Raw genomic sequence first — 13,929 nt, 5'->3', positions numbered from 1 at the left:
ACAAGCATGACTGAAAATCCCTGCTTTAATTGTATATCAAGCATGCTCTTCATTTGGATGCCATTATTGACAACAGCACTTTTACTAAGCATTTTCTGATCTAATGCACACTTACTGCTAACATTTTAGTGACTACAAATGGAAAATGGATGCTTCTAAAAGCTGTTGCTTTTAGAAGCATCTTGCATACATCTAGTGAGTCAAAAGAAAGCATTTCCAGGTATGCTATTTTTGCGTAGCAAAAAGATAAGTTTAAATATTTGCGCTTCATAAATACATCAGTTAGACAATTTATGATGATCTCCAATTGGAGATAGTACAAGAGGCAAGTGAATGTGAAGTGTGTATAGCTGAGGGAGCACTGGGGTTATCTCACATGTAAATGATCATGTCTAAACAAAACATGGGATTGATGTGTGGCTCTATTTCTCTTGTGAAATAAACAAATCAGCCTTTTCATGACACTCACGTAAATAGCATAGAACAATTAATTTGAATAACACCTTACCGTATCAGATCAAATGTCAGGAATAAGAATGGACGCAATTATATCTAGCTGATTTTTCCTGGGTATGTGATCTCCGGTTTTAAAAGGAATCACTCTATTCCATAATAACAGCTTGCCATGCTTTTAAGCGGATAAAGCGTCCATCTCCCTGCAATTAACCTCAGTAGCCTAGAAGAAAATCTATGAGCTTCTTCACTGAGCCTGCTGCTGCTTTTTATTCTTAAAATAAGCAAATTACTGAGCATGATCTGACCCTTCTAAGTGCAGATAATGAGGAGGAGGTGTGTACCATAGCCAACCATTATGTGCTCAGGAGCAGGGGTACCCATGGGCAAAATGGGCTTTATCTGAAGAGTAGTAACATTGGCAAGGAAATATAAACACAAGATTCACTGCAAGCTAAACATGTATAAATTTATTCAATCTTAGGTGTTGTCATGCAGTCCCCTATAGGTTTACACCCTTCATTGGTTTTACTTTATTTTGCACCACCTTGTGAAGTCACTGTCTTCCCTAATTAGCTTTTGGGAACGCTTGCTAATTAAACGCACAATAACCTTCAAACCAAAGTACATTAACCACAGCCTACTCTTGCCATTAACTGTCTGACATTTTGAAAAATGAATAACATAGTTAAATACAAAAAAGACACATGTGGAAACTGTGTCCACTTACACTGACCAATGAAGATACACAACAACAACAGTTGACAGCTAACAGCAACAACTGTAGTCAGGAAACCTGTAGCTGTAAATTCTGATGCATTAAATACACTTTTTAGTCCATTGCATTACTTTGTAACCTATTTAAAGAGCTTAAAATGTACTGGTCTGGCATCCAAGCAGGTTTGTGCAAGTTGCAGCAGCAGCCTGGCTTTACAAATGTTTGGTGACACCCGCTTGCTCTTGATTTATTGGACAGATCATGGTGGGTGTTTTGTTTTATTTTGTTTTGTATAGATTTCCAGTTAGGGCAGCTCTCAGGTTAAAATCTGCTTTGGAGACCAAAAGAAAAATAGAGTGATTAGTTATTTGGAAATATCTATTTAGTGTATATGGATACTATACAGGTGTTTAGCATTTATATTCATTGTTTATTGCCCCATTGGTGGCTGCTGTAACACTGCAGTTCCCCTTTGGGATTAAGCAAGTAGTTTATCCATCTCTCTCTGTGTGGTACTACACTGAGGGGCCATTCTCAGTGTTGACCTTCACTTGTCAAAATAACGAGCTCCTCCTCTGTGCCAAAGGTCAGGACCAATGGCACCAAAGTTCCTCAAGTAAGCTCCGAGCTAACTTTAGCCAACATTTTTGAAGTAATGACACAATCCTAACTAGAGGAGATGTCACTGCTGCCCAGAGGATTACATTTAAACGTTTCGTTCCTGCGCTAATTTTCATTGATGATGGCAATTTTTTTTTTTTTTACCATTCTTGCTGGTACTGGATTCCATTACAATAGCGGCTAACGTTAGCTCCAGTAGGGTTGTTATCCTTCACCATGATGCTATTTTGAAACTACGTATATTCATAGTCTTTGCAAACTAAACTTCGCCGTTAAACTAACAGCAACGTTAGCAAGCAAGCTAGAAACAAATGCTGCTGCTGCTGCTGCTGCTGCTGCTGTTTTGGGGCCCCGGGGAGACGTTAGCTTGTGCGACCGATTAACCTCACGCGTTCCGACACATACACAAACACCAACACTGACCCTCGTACCGACCGTGACACTCCGTAAAGCAAAGTATGCGTCGCCTTACTGTTTTCGTAAACCTCGAAGCCTCGCTCCTCGTTTTGGCCGCTCTTCCTCGGTGTTGCTCTTGATATCCTACACCATTTCTGGACGGTGGCTCGCTGCGCCCAACAGGCTCGGAGCAGAGCGGCGGCGGCGGCGGCAGAGCGGAGTCGAGGTGGGCCGAAGCCACTCTTTTTCATTTGCATTCCAAACTGGCAACGTGACGCAGAGTTGTCCAATGAAAAGCGAGTATTGTGTACGGCCCCGCCTCCTTCACTGTCAATCAACAGCCCCCCTCCTCCTTGCTCCTGTCAAGTGGTGACCGCTGTTCTGATCTCCATGGTAACACGGTAGCAGGGCTTTAACCCTTGCACTGTCCTCTGTTTGCACTGCAGCTCCACTAAAACTCTACTTTTCACAGTGCAGCTCAGAGACATGAATGCTGTTACAGAGGCACTATAGCCGGCACCGCTTCAAAATAAGAGGTTGGGACCCACAAAGCAGCAGCCCTGAAGGCCTTGGTGCCCCTGGAGCCCTCTGGAATAGATCCAGGGTTTCATTCAAGGGTCCTTCAGCTGATTGTCAGCTTAGCAGCTTTAATGCTATCTCACTTGCAAGTGTGGAGTACTTTCCCTGTGCTCATTGAGCCGGTATGTCCCCCAAAATTACTATTTTTCTGTTTTTTTGTTTTAAAGTAATTTTAAAAAATAGGATAAGCCTTTATTGATCCCACAGTGAGGAAATATTGCAGTGTTACAGCAGCAACAGTTGAATAATATATATGTGTGTGTGTGTGTGTGTGTGTGTGTGTGTGTGTGTTGGCTTCTGTTGATATTGTACAGATATCACCATTAGTAGTACTAGCAGGAGTAATAGACTGGCCCTGTCAACACACTGCTGGGCCATTCTACCAAATTGGTTCAGATTGCAGTCGCATACTAAAAAACACATTTTAAAAACAATTAAATATTCAGACCTTTGATGTTTATTAATGTCATGTTCAAATCTGTTTAATCCAAAAGCATGAGTTAAGATAGCATTACAGTAGATATATAAAATGTTCTCCTCTTTATGACGTTGTATTCAGAAGTGGCTGTCCCAACCTCTAACACCTAAATTTCAATGGATGAAAATATTATTTAAAGGAATTTTTTTTTTTGGTATTTTTTAGAAGTGTGTTTATTTATGTATCTTTTTGGTATATTTTAAAGGGAAGTTGAAATATTAAAATTGATTTTAAGTTTTTTTTGTGTGTGAATTCAACAAACATAAGTCAAAAAAACTGCCCCATGTTTTCATGTCATTACCAAAACAAGATAAGTTACGGTCCATAAGAAGAGCCTGTTTTCAGCCACTTAGACCAAATTTTAACAAACAATGAAGACAGACTTTCTGTCTCTACTGGCCACAGGGTGAGTGTAGAGGTAGTACAGATTTTTAGTAATTGTGTTGCAAAGTCTGAAAATCTAAGTGTTTTTTTTTTTTTTTTGAAAGACTGTCACTACCAAGCACGTAATTTCTTCAAATATATGCATATTTTTGTTTTTATTTGTAAATGTTAAGTTTTAATGCATAGATACCTTCTCAAACCTGTAATTGCTAGCCATTTTTAGCCTAGCATTTCTGAGTTTTGTTGAGAATTTGCTAAAATTATCACTACCAAAACAGTCACTACCGTAACATGTGGTAAAGTTACGGCTGTGACCTGATGGTTTCGGTAATGACAAAATTAATTAATGTCATTTATTTTGAGACAAAAGAATACATTTAATTTCACATATTTCATTTATTATGACATATAGACAATTCCCATTTCTATTTCATCATGTATTTTTTCCAGGAAGATATAAAACATAAAAATGCCTACCAAAAAAGAAAAAATGGGGCAGAGGGAGTACAGGGAATGACTGATAAATGACCCACTGAAATACCAAGAATATATAAAAAAGGAAAGAGAAACAAATCATAAATGCAAAGAAGAAGGAAAGCTTAAACCTATCAGTGAATTATCAGATAAAGAGAAAAGAAGGCTCAGGGTACAGTGGAGGAAAAGACAAGAAGATCGCAGGAGATTTGTGAAAACACAAAAAGCGACAGAGAAATTTCACCTGGCTTCAACACCACCTAGAACCTCCAGTGAGGGTGATCAAACACCAGGGCTGATACAAGAGCCAACAGCAGCACTACAACCAGGGTCTACACACCAATGTTTAGGCTTTCAGGTGTGAGGGCCAGAATATGCAACTATAGAAAAATAAAGAAATTAGAGGTGAAGATCAAGGAATTGAAGAAGAGGGAGGAAAAGTATGTATATATATATATATATATATAAAAGTGTCAGAGTTGAAATTAAGGTTGAAAACAGATCTGTCAGAATAATCCCCAAGAACTAAGACTCTGAGGGAATTATCAAAGAAGAAAGTACCAGCTGATATCAGAAAGACCCTTGTTTTTCATAACACGCTTATGCACCATATTCAGGAAAAATACCCCAAGCTATAAGAAGAAACATACATAACAAAGTGCTGTCTCAGCCAGGCTACTTTGAAAATACAGACTTGTTTCCATGGCCTGAAAAGCTCTTGGTGTCTCTTACAAACAGTTCAACAAAACTGCAGACAAACAAAATGATAGGTCCACCTGTCATAGAAATGTTAGTCAAAAGACAATGAACACAGTTCAAATGTTCTTAAGCCGAGATGACAACAGTCAAACAACAGCACAAAAAAATGAAATAACAACAAAATTCAGACAGAAGAAACAAAAGAGGTTCCTTTCTGACACAATGCTCAACTTGTACAATAAACTGATGCTGGAGATGCCTCATCTGAGGCTTTCTTATTCACTTTTCTGCAGGATGAAACCTTTTTGGATCGTTGCCCCTAACATTAACAACAGGGAGACACATGTCTGCAACGTGCATGACAATGCTCAAATGAAAGCAGACAGACTCAAGTAGCTTGGAATTATTAACTCGCAGAACTTGAACAAAGTGGCAGAAGACTTATGCTGTGACACACAAACAAAAGCTTGTATGTACAGAGAATGTCTCTCATGTATGAACAAGTCCCTCCCACACACCACTAGTACATCTAGGACAGGGCTCACATGGTGGTACCAGTGGCTCACAAAGAAAGAGGACTACGAAAAAGACAAGAATGGGGAAAAGGAAAGCATTACTGTTACAAAAACTGTGAAACAGAGATGTGAGGGCAATCCAGAGCACCTTTTGGAATATTTTGAAAAAGAAATGAAAACCAAAGTGTGGAAGCATCTCTTTAACATCAGTCATCAGTAAACACAGCTACAGTACTTGAACAAATCCCAAAAGGAAGATGAAGCCATTCTTCACATTGACTATGCTGAAAATTGGCTGTGCAAATATGCAAAGGAGGTGCAGCAAGTCCACTTTGGAGCATCCCACAGACAAACAACACTGCACAATGCTGTTGTGTACACCACAAATGGTACACTTTCATTCTGTGTCTTGTCATCATCTATGAAACACGATGCCGCTGCCATTTGGGCTCTACTTGAACCAATTCTTCAGTTCTTGAAGGAGAACTATTCAAAGGTTAAAAAACTCTTCTTCATCAGTGATGGGCCAACCATGCAATATAGAGGGAAGAACAACTTTTACTTCATGAGCACCATTCCGTTCCAGATGGGATTCAGTGCTGTAAACTGGAGTTTCCTAGAAGCTGGTCATGGCAAAGGGCCTGCTGATGGTGTTGGGGCCACCATAAAGCAAACTGTGGATTTGCTGGTAGCCAGGTGTACTGACATATCCACAGCTAAAGCCCTCTATGATGCAGTTCTTCCACTTACCAAAGTTAAACTCATTTATGTGGATGAGGAGCAGATAAACAGAGTGGGTGCACTCCTGCCAAAAAGGCTGCAAACCATCAAAGGTACACTGAGCATTCATCAAGTTATCTGCATTACCCTTGGCAAAATCCATCACAGAGTGCTCAGCTGTTTCTGCAACAGAGAGGACATCTGTCCATATTTCAACCCAACCTCAACCAGCATTGCACCAATAGGACAGCCTGTAAGTGATGCAACAGCATCTACTTCAAACGCCACAGAGGGTAGTCAAGGTCATTCCAAATCAAGTTATAGTTGTGATGGGATTCTCTGTCCAGTGGATGATGTCACTGAACTGGAGTGGTGTATTGTCACATATAACAATGAGCCATATCCTGGGATCATTGAAGATGTGGAAGAAGGCAATTTTGATTTTCCTCACAAATATTACTAATCCTAATATAACTGTTTTTACAGACAGTATATTATCTGTCATATTCATATGTTTTCATTTCCATTAATTAAATCTTTCATAATCACTTATGCAAGATTGCAACGATGGTTCCACCAGCCAATTCAAACTTTATGTCTTCTTATTCCCCCATATGACCATAGATGCCCTTGAAGTCAAAGTCATGCAAAGCGTTGGGCAAAACTGTTTTTTTTTTGGCCACGAATGGAGGACAAGGTTTGGTATACCATGGACAAGGTCATCACCTTAAATTATAACATTACTGACAATTCCTGTCTATGTAAATGTGCCAGGAAGACATATGTCAATCCGTCTATTATCTATACACCACTTAATCCTCACTAGGGTCGTGGGTGGGCTGGAGCCTGTCCCAGCTGACTTAGGGCGAAGGCAGGGGACACCCTGGACAGGTCACCAGTTTATCACAGGGCTACACAGACAACCAAGCACACTCACACCTACAGACAAATTAGAATCACCAGTTAACCTCAACATGTTTTTGGACTTGTGAGAGGAAGCCGGAGAACCCGGAGACAAACCACACTGCACGGGAGAGAACATGCAAAACGCAGAAATATCCCAGTGCCCCCACCGGGACGCGAACCAACAACCTTCTTGCTGCGAGGCAACAGTGCTAACCACTGAGCCACCTTGCAGCCCTAAGACATACATGCACTTTGATTTCATTAGTTATGCTTTTGTCAAAATATTTGCCTCATTCTACTGCATCATACTAGGTCTGATGTTTGTGTATGAATGAAAGAATGCTCAGTTTCATTGTGGATTTTTGTGATATTCCCTTATTCTTTTTTTTTAAGTGATATGAAACCATGTTATCATAAAATGCTTATTGGCAGAAAATGAATTGAGGAATGTAACACAAACCTAAAGATGCTATCTGTTTCATGCAATAAGTTGCTGATGCTGTTACTGAACTGTATTTTGAATTAAAACCACACACATACTAGATACCTTCCATTTCTAACGCCATGTCCTCAAACTGAGCAGGTTAAAGGTTGCTGATGCCAGATTTGTTGTCATGAATCTAATTTTACATGAACCCCTTTCCTGATGTTTTGTAGTTTCCTTAATTTTCTTGAAAATTCTCTTCTTGTTCAGTGTGGTTGTCTTCACTGTCTCTATTAGTCCTTACATTTTTCATACTGTGCAAAACCACATTGTACAGGAACTGAATCAGTAATGTGCATCCACATAGAAATGACCTGGCATTGTAATAAAACGGACAGCAATGAAATGCTAATGTTTCAGTGAGTCACTATTGTGTTGCCTGCAATATGAGGAGGGAGTGCATTCATCCGCCTGCAAATACTGAATAATTTATCAGACTATGACTTATTTGGTTGGCCCCTGAGTTAATTATCTGGTCTTTCATAGCTCCCTTGATACTTCGCTCGCAGCATCAGTATGAGCACAGTATCATTTGAGTAACGTGGTTAATCCCCAAAGACACGTTACGGGCCGGCAGTCAGGCTGATGTGTGATATTAATGTTGTAACGCTGGACTCAAACACTGCTCTGCTGAAGTGGAACATACCTTCAAAGTGTTTCTCACACAGCATCACTGACCAGATGTAATGGTGTGCGGATAATGCATGAGACTCTTTATGGAATATTTATGTGGGCTCTTGTTCATATTAACGGTGAAGTCATGGATGGAGTGTGTTTTTATATACAACCAAGCAAGTGTCCATGTGCTTCCACTGCGCTGCTCACTGCCTTAAAACAGAACAATGTAAGATAGACTGCACAATTTAAAACTGACTCACTGTGACGTAGAAGTGCAGGGTTCTAGATAAACACACTCCTACACTGCCTGCTGTTTTTCTTCCATTCAGTGGTAGAAGAATTGTTTCAAACACAAATTCTGAGTATTTTGTGGTTAGTAGTGGGGGCATTTTTGCAGACATAATTCATGCAAAAATGTATGCCAAATCCACTAAGTATTTATTATTTTCAACCAAAACCACAAACAGGGGGATGTGGCTTTTTACTTAAATTACCGCTGCTTGTGCATTTCTGAATGTCTTTTACTAAATAAACCCTGGCGGCCTCTTAGATCATGTAACAGGAGAGTCAAAACAAAACACAGACAAGAAGCATTAGTTACAGTATTGTGTTCCACATAGCTGGAATAAACTGAGGAGTCTACAACGTACCCATTTCTACCAATGTTTAAAAACCTGATTTAAAAGGTACATTCTAACCAGCCTGCATTTGCTTTACCTTCAGTGTAACTTCTTTACAAAATACTGATATCGTCTTATTCTTTTATTAATGTCTATGTGAAATGTGTTATACATTAGGGAAACACATTAGAGTTTCATTTATAAATGGCACGCAGTCATGAGACGTTGTCAAATATTGACAAAATTTTATTTATTTTTTGTTTTTGTTCCTCCAGAAGTCGCAGTCTGAGAGTGACTTACAATTGCGGCCTTGATTTTTTCTCCACAGTGTCAAACAGCAGGTCCGTGTTAAATCATTACTATCTTTATTACAGAGTGGCGTGTTTGGAAAGGTCTCCATATACAACAGTTTCCAGCTGTAAATTTGGCGTCTCAGTGAGTTGCTTTGGCTTGACATTAAAAAAAAAAAAACTCCTTTAAAAGTCATTGTGGACCAGCTTGTTTCTGAGACAGAGAATGACTTCACTACATTATAAATCAGGTGATGCCGTAGAGTGAGGAGGACCCTGCAAGAAAACTGTCTGTGAGAAAACAGAAATGGCTCCAACCAGGAGGCTGAATCATAGATTTATTACAGAAAAGGATATTTTGCCCACAGAATTGTGCTGCTATGAACGACTCTCAATGACACCACGATAAGAAACTTAAAAAAAAAAAAAAATTTGTCCTATGCTTTATTCAGGCAGTTTATGGCAATCTAATAAAAATGTCTCGAAGAAACTGACAAAAATGACCGTAGCTTTAAATGAATATCAAAAGTAAGCTGTTGGAGTAAATGGTACACAGCTATGTTACTTTTGTTATCACTACTCACATTTCAGAAAGGGGACAGACAGTCTGGTGTTTGATGATAGAAGGAAATCAGTGACGGTTTCTGCAGAAAACATCATGTTGCATGAACTTCATTTGGACAGTCCACTGTTATACTCGCTGCAATCACAATTTGTCACTAATATTTACTTAGTTTTAAGAGGTACTTAAGAGACTCTGACATGCAGTTTAGAGACATTTAGTGTCTTGGGAAGAGTTTACAGAAGGTTAGAAACAGTCTACTTTAGAAGTTAACTTGAAATCAGGAATAAAGTCAGGATTAGAGTCACATGAATTACCAGAAGCTCAATCAATATCCAATTAACTTAGTCTATTAGGTTATGATTGCTCCCAAATAGGCTGCAAGGTGGCTCAGTGGTTAGCACCGTCGTCTCTCAGCTAGAAGATCCCCGGTTTGCATCCCGATGAGGACGCCTGCGATCTGTTTACATGGAGCATGGGTTCTCTCTGGGTTCTCTGGCTTCCTCCCACATTCTGGTTGTCTGTCTCTAAGTGTAGCCCTGTGATAGACTGGTGACCTGTCCAGGGTGTCCCCTGCCTTCACCTTAAGTCAGCTGGGATAGGCTTCAGCCCCCCGTGACCCTAGTGAGGATTAAGCGGTGTATAGATAATGGATGGATGCTCTTAATGATGGTGCAACTTTGTAAAACTTTTTTAAATAAAAGGTTATTTATGATGCAGCGGTGACCTTTCCATTGACAACTGATTGATTTTCATCTTTCTGGCTATTATTTCATGACACTTTCTGTTTGAAGTAAATATCTCCTTTGACATGAGCAATAGTTTGAATTCAAGGAGAAAAATACTCTTTTGAGAGACTCTGGGTTCAAGTTATTGCTATGTTTTGACTGATGACATCCCACACAGAGACATCAGGACATTTAAGGGAGTCAAACACCAAAAGCAAACATCCTGTCACAAGTGGGGTGTGTTCCAGGAAATGCTCTCCCAATTAGTAAGGGCAGATATTTTACAAATCTGTCAACTAAACTGTTACCAAACAATTTCTTCACCAATATGTTTGAAAGGTGTGTAAAAACATGTTTTAAAATGTTGAAGTTCAACTCACTTAAAAAACCTGCTCAAGTTAGGATGCCAATAAATGATTGTCAAAAAATCTTTTTTTTTTTTTATTATTTTTTAAATTGGGCCTTAAGTAACTTATGAGGGGTCAAATCAGGGTTTTTTTTTCATGATTCTGAGTTGATTGTTAGCATTTATATTTCACCACAAACACTCCATTGTTGAAAAAAGCCACACTCACTTTAACATTTACATTCAAAGTAGCTTTTATTTCACATACTTATATACTACTCAGAGCTATTTCTCATTCACAATAAAAGAAGCTTCAAGAGTCATTGTCTATGTCTTCTTCAGACTCAACAACATCATGGCTGCAGTTTCTGCATAGAATAGAATACTTTATTGATCCCCATTGGGGGGAATTTACACGCCACAGCAGCATCCACAAATATAGAACGTACATGATTCCACAGGTCCAGATTCATGTGACCCCATTCTTCTTGCAGCTGGACCACCGGTTGCTGCAATCTCCATGACAACTACAGCTCATGAACTTCAGTGGCTCCTCAGGAGTCATGGGGTCTAGTGTTGGAACTGGCTCATACCCATGCACACCTAATGTCCATCCATTGTAACTGGGGTTCATAGACTCTGTGGAAGGATCCAGTCCCAGGTCTGCAGGTAAGCATGGAGTGAATGCTGTGCAGCTGCACCCTCTGTTAGAGGTAGAGTCTCTGGTTTGATCACTCCTGCCGCCGCCTTCCTTGAGAACATCCATCCATCCTCATTAGGGTCACGGGGGGCTGGAGCCTATTCCAGCTGACTCAGGGTGAAGGCAGGGGACACCCTGGACAGGTCACCAGTCTATCACAGGGCCACACTTAGAGACAGACAACCAAGCACACTCACATTCACACCTACGGACAATTTAGAATCACCAATTAACCTCAACATGTTTTTGGACTGTGGGAGGAAGCCGGAGAACCCGGAGAGAACCCATGATGCACTGGGAGAACATGCATACTCCACGCAGAAAGATCCTGAGCCACCTTGCAGCCCCACCAGCAACTTCCTTTACAAAAAGATTGTGTGACCTTCGTATAAATACAGGGCAGCACAGTGAGCTTTGGGAAAGGGGGCTACAGGTAGATGTTCTAGTCTGCACTGCAGAAAGGCAGAGGGTTTTTCCTTTCAAAAAAACATTAGTCTGATGCTTTGTTTTTAGGTTTTTCATCCACAAGGGGGAGCCATGAGGTCACCCGTCAGCAGAGGACTTCCTATGCTTTGCTTCCTACTTTGATTCAGGAACACACTCTTAGTCACAAGTCTAGCAAGCTTAACAGCACTAACACAACTGGTGAAGACTGATTTCTCTAGTTCATTTTGAAAGTGCTAGACAGTGCGTGTTTGTTCAAGTGCCAAACCCATTGTTTCAAAAATGAGATTAAAAGAATTTCACGAACTTTGGGAAAATAAAGGTTCAAACTGTTGCAGTCATGTCAGTGTAGCGTAAAGCCTGCAGTGGTTTGTGAGAAATCTTTTCTCAGTTGTCATCATTCAGGCTCGTAAGCAGTGTTTAAAAAAAGCTTTCAGGAACTAATTGTTCCCCTTAAACAATGAAAATTCCTGAAGTCAAAGGCTGTGTGTGGTTGCTTCCTCTTTAGTCAGTCCTGTTGTGTTTGCTTTTATAATTTTCTTCAAAGACGGTCCAAACCACCACCCTGATGCCTTTTTGTTCTGTTTTTTTCTGCATGAAAGAGCTTGGGAATGACGATAGAGAGGCCTCTGTCATCAAAGTTTGCTTATTAGTTCAAGAATTACTGAGATTTCTTGTCATTGTTTTGTAGTTCTCCGATTTGTCTCACTGCTGTTTGCACAACACGAATGACTATTGTGAGGAAGGATATTTAGTCTGATTCGGTCCCAACAGACATCCCCTCCCTGCTGCAGACAAACTTCACAAGTAAAGCTCTGGGCATTACGAGCATCCTGTACTTTGACCCCTGCGTTGGACACCTAATCATGGTGAGCTTGCATCACTATAGCCAATATTTACGCTTATTCACAAGAGGCGTTGGGCAATGAGAGAAACTGACAAACCTGTATGAAGCAAGAAAATATAAGCAAGACTAGCTGTCCACTTTCTCCTACTGGTGTGACTGAAAAGTAAAAACGACCTTTTGACCCTTCCAGTTACTGTTCTTGATGTATGAGAATGAATTAAGATTCCTGGAAATGATTTAAAAGGATTTCCTCTGCATCATGTCCGTTTCTGCTCTGCCGCACTTGTACTTGAGCAGCCGCATACCATCGCCCTGTATTTATTTTTTAACACCATGTGCTTCTTTAACGGGGCATTAGAAGCAGCGCTGGCAACTGAGTTATAGCAGCTTAAAGTGCCTCCGCCCTCTCTGCAGAAACTGAATGGCAGAAAACACGGAGCACACTCATTACTTCAATTCTCACACACCCGATCAGAATAATAGGATTTTTGCCATCAACATTACGACACGCTGGGTAGTGTGCAGTGATGTGAGAGGAAGAACAAGGGTCCAGTGTTTTGCGGTGGGTTTTTTTGCTGCCGATGAATGGCCCATCGACTGTTTGTGTTCTGTAGCTGCCCGTGCCTGTGTCTTGCCTTTTGGCTTGGTTTACTCTCATCATTTTCCACTCAGTTGTCAGCAAATTACAACTGAAAAAAAAAGACCATCATATTAGTTCCCACAGAAGCAGCTAGTACTGAGATATACAGATAGATCAACAATTCCAACATCTAAACCACTAAATAACACTGTGCTCCATGGTGTGATTAGTTCACAACCTGTACTGAATGTTATGTATTTGTCTGCAACAAAAGTAGCATCCAAAGTAGTAATTATGATAATTCCTTTCTCCTGCTTCCTGCGGTCCCTCAATTATTTATTTGCAGGTAGCACTTTATTCTTATGACGCAGATTGGTATTTAATATGTCACCGGTCTTGTTCTTTTAAATAGATGATGACGTGTTCTCATTTGTCCTGCGAAAGTACTGACATGTATTGTGTAAAGTTAAAAAAAAAAAATGATTTGAATAAATGGAATTGATAATATTAAGGTAAACATTATGAAAGAGTTGACAGTTTCTCTTTTCCTTTCAATGTGAAGAAGTCAAAGCTGTACTGGCAAAAATCACAGCTATAACAAAAAAAAAAAGGGAGGCAGTCTGAGGTTTTTAATGTAAGCTTGTGATTGTGCTACATTGCTAGGTGTGTTTGTTGGTTATGTGAACTTTAATAGTTGGTTGTCAGTGTTCGTAAAGCTCATCTGCTCTGCAAGGCATGAAAAACCCCAAAACCAAACCAAATAAAAC

At 40.0% G+C, this 13,929-nt stretch overlaps 1 protein-coding gene across 3 annotated transcripts in view; it reads right to left on the bottom strand.

Moving 5' to 3' along the window:
* phc2b (polyhomeotic homolog 2b (Drosophila)) overlaps positions 1–13,929 on the bottom strand; it is a 55,137-nt gene that overhangs the window by 36,205 nt on the left and 5,003 nt on the right. The window contains exon 2 of one of the 3 annotated variants that reach the window (XM_008279538.1): positions 2,265–2,307. The gene's annotated coding sequence lies outside the window, so the exon portion shown is untranslated. Of the gene's footprint in view, positions 1–2,264; positions 2,377–13,929 lie in introns of those variants that run through there. The other 2 variants (XM_008279523.1, XM_008279531.1) reach the window with 2 other exon arrangements.

This window comes from Stegastes partitus, unplaced genomic scaffold (genome assembly GCF_000690725.1).
Source record: "Stegastes partitus isolate 25-593 unplaced genomic scaffold, Stegastes_partitus-1.0.2 Scaffold5, whole genome shotgun sequence".
Taxonomy (NCBI): domain Eukaryota; kingdom Metazoa; phylum Chordata; class Actinopteri; family Pomacentridae; genus Stegastes; species Stegastes partitus.
This window is presented reverse-complemented; position numbering and strand designations above follow the sequence as displayed.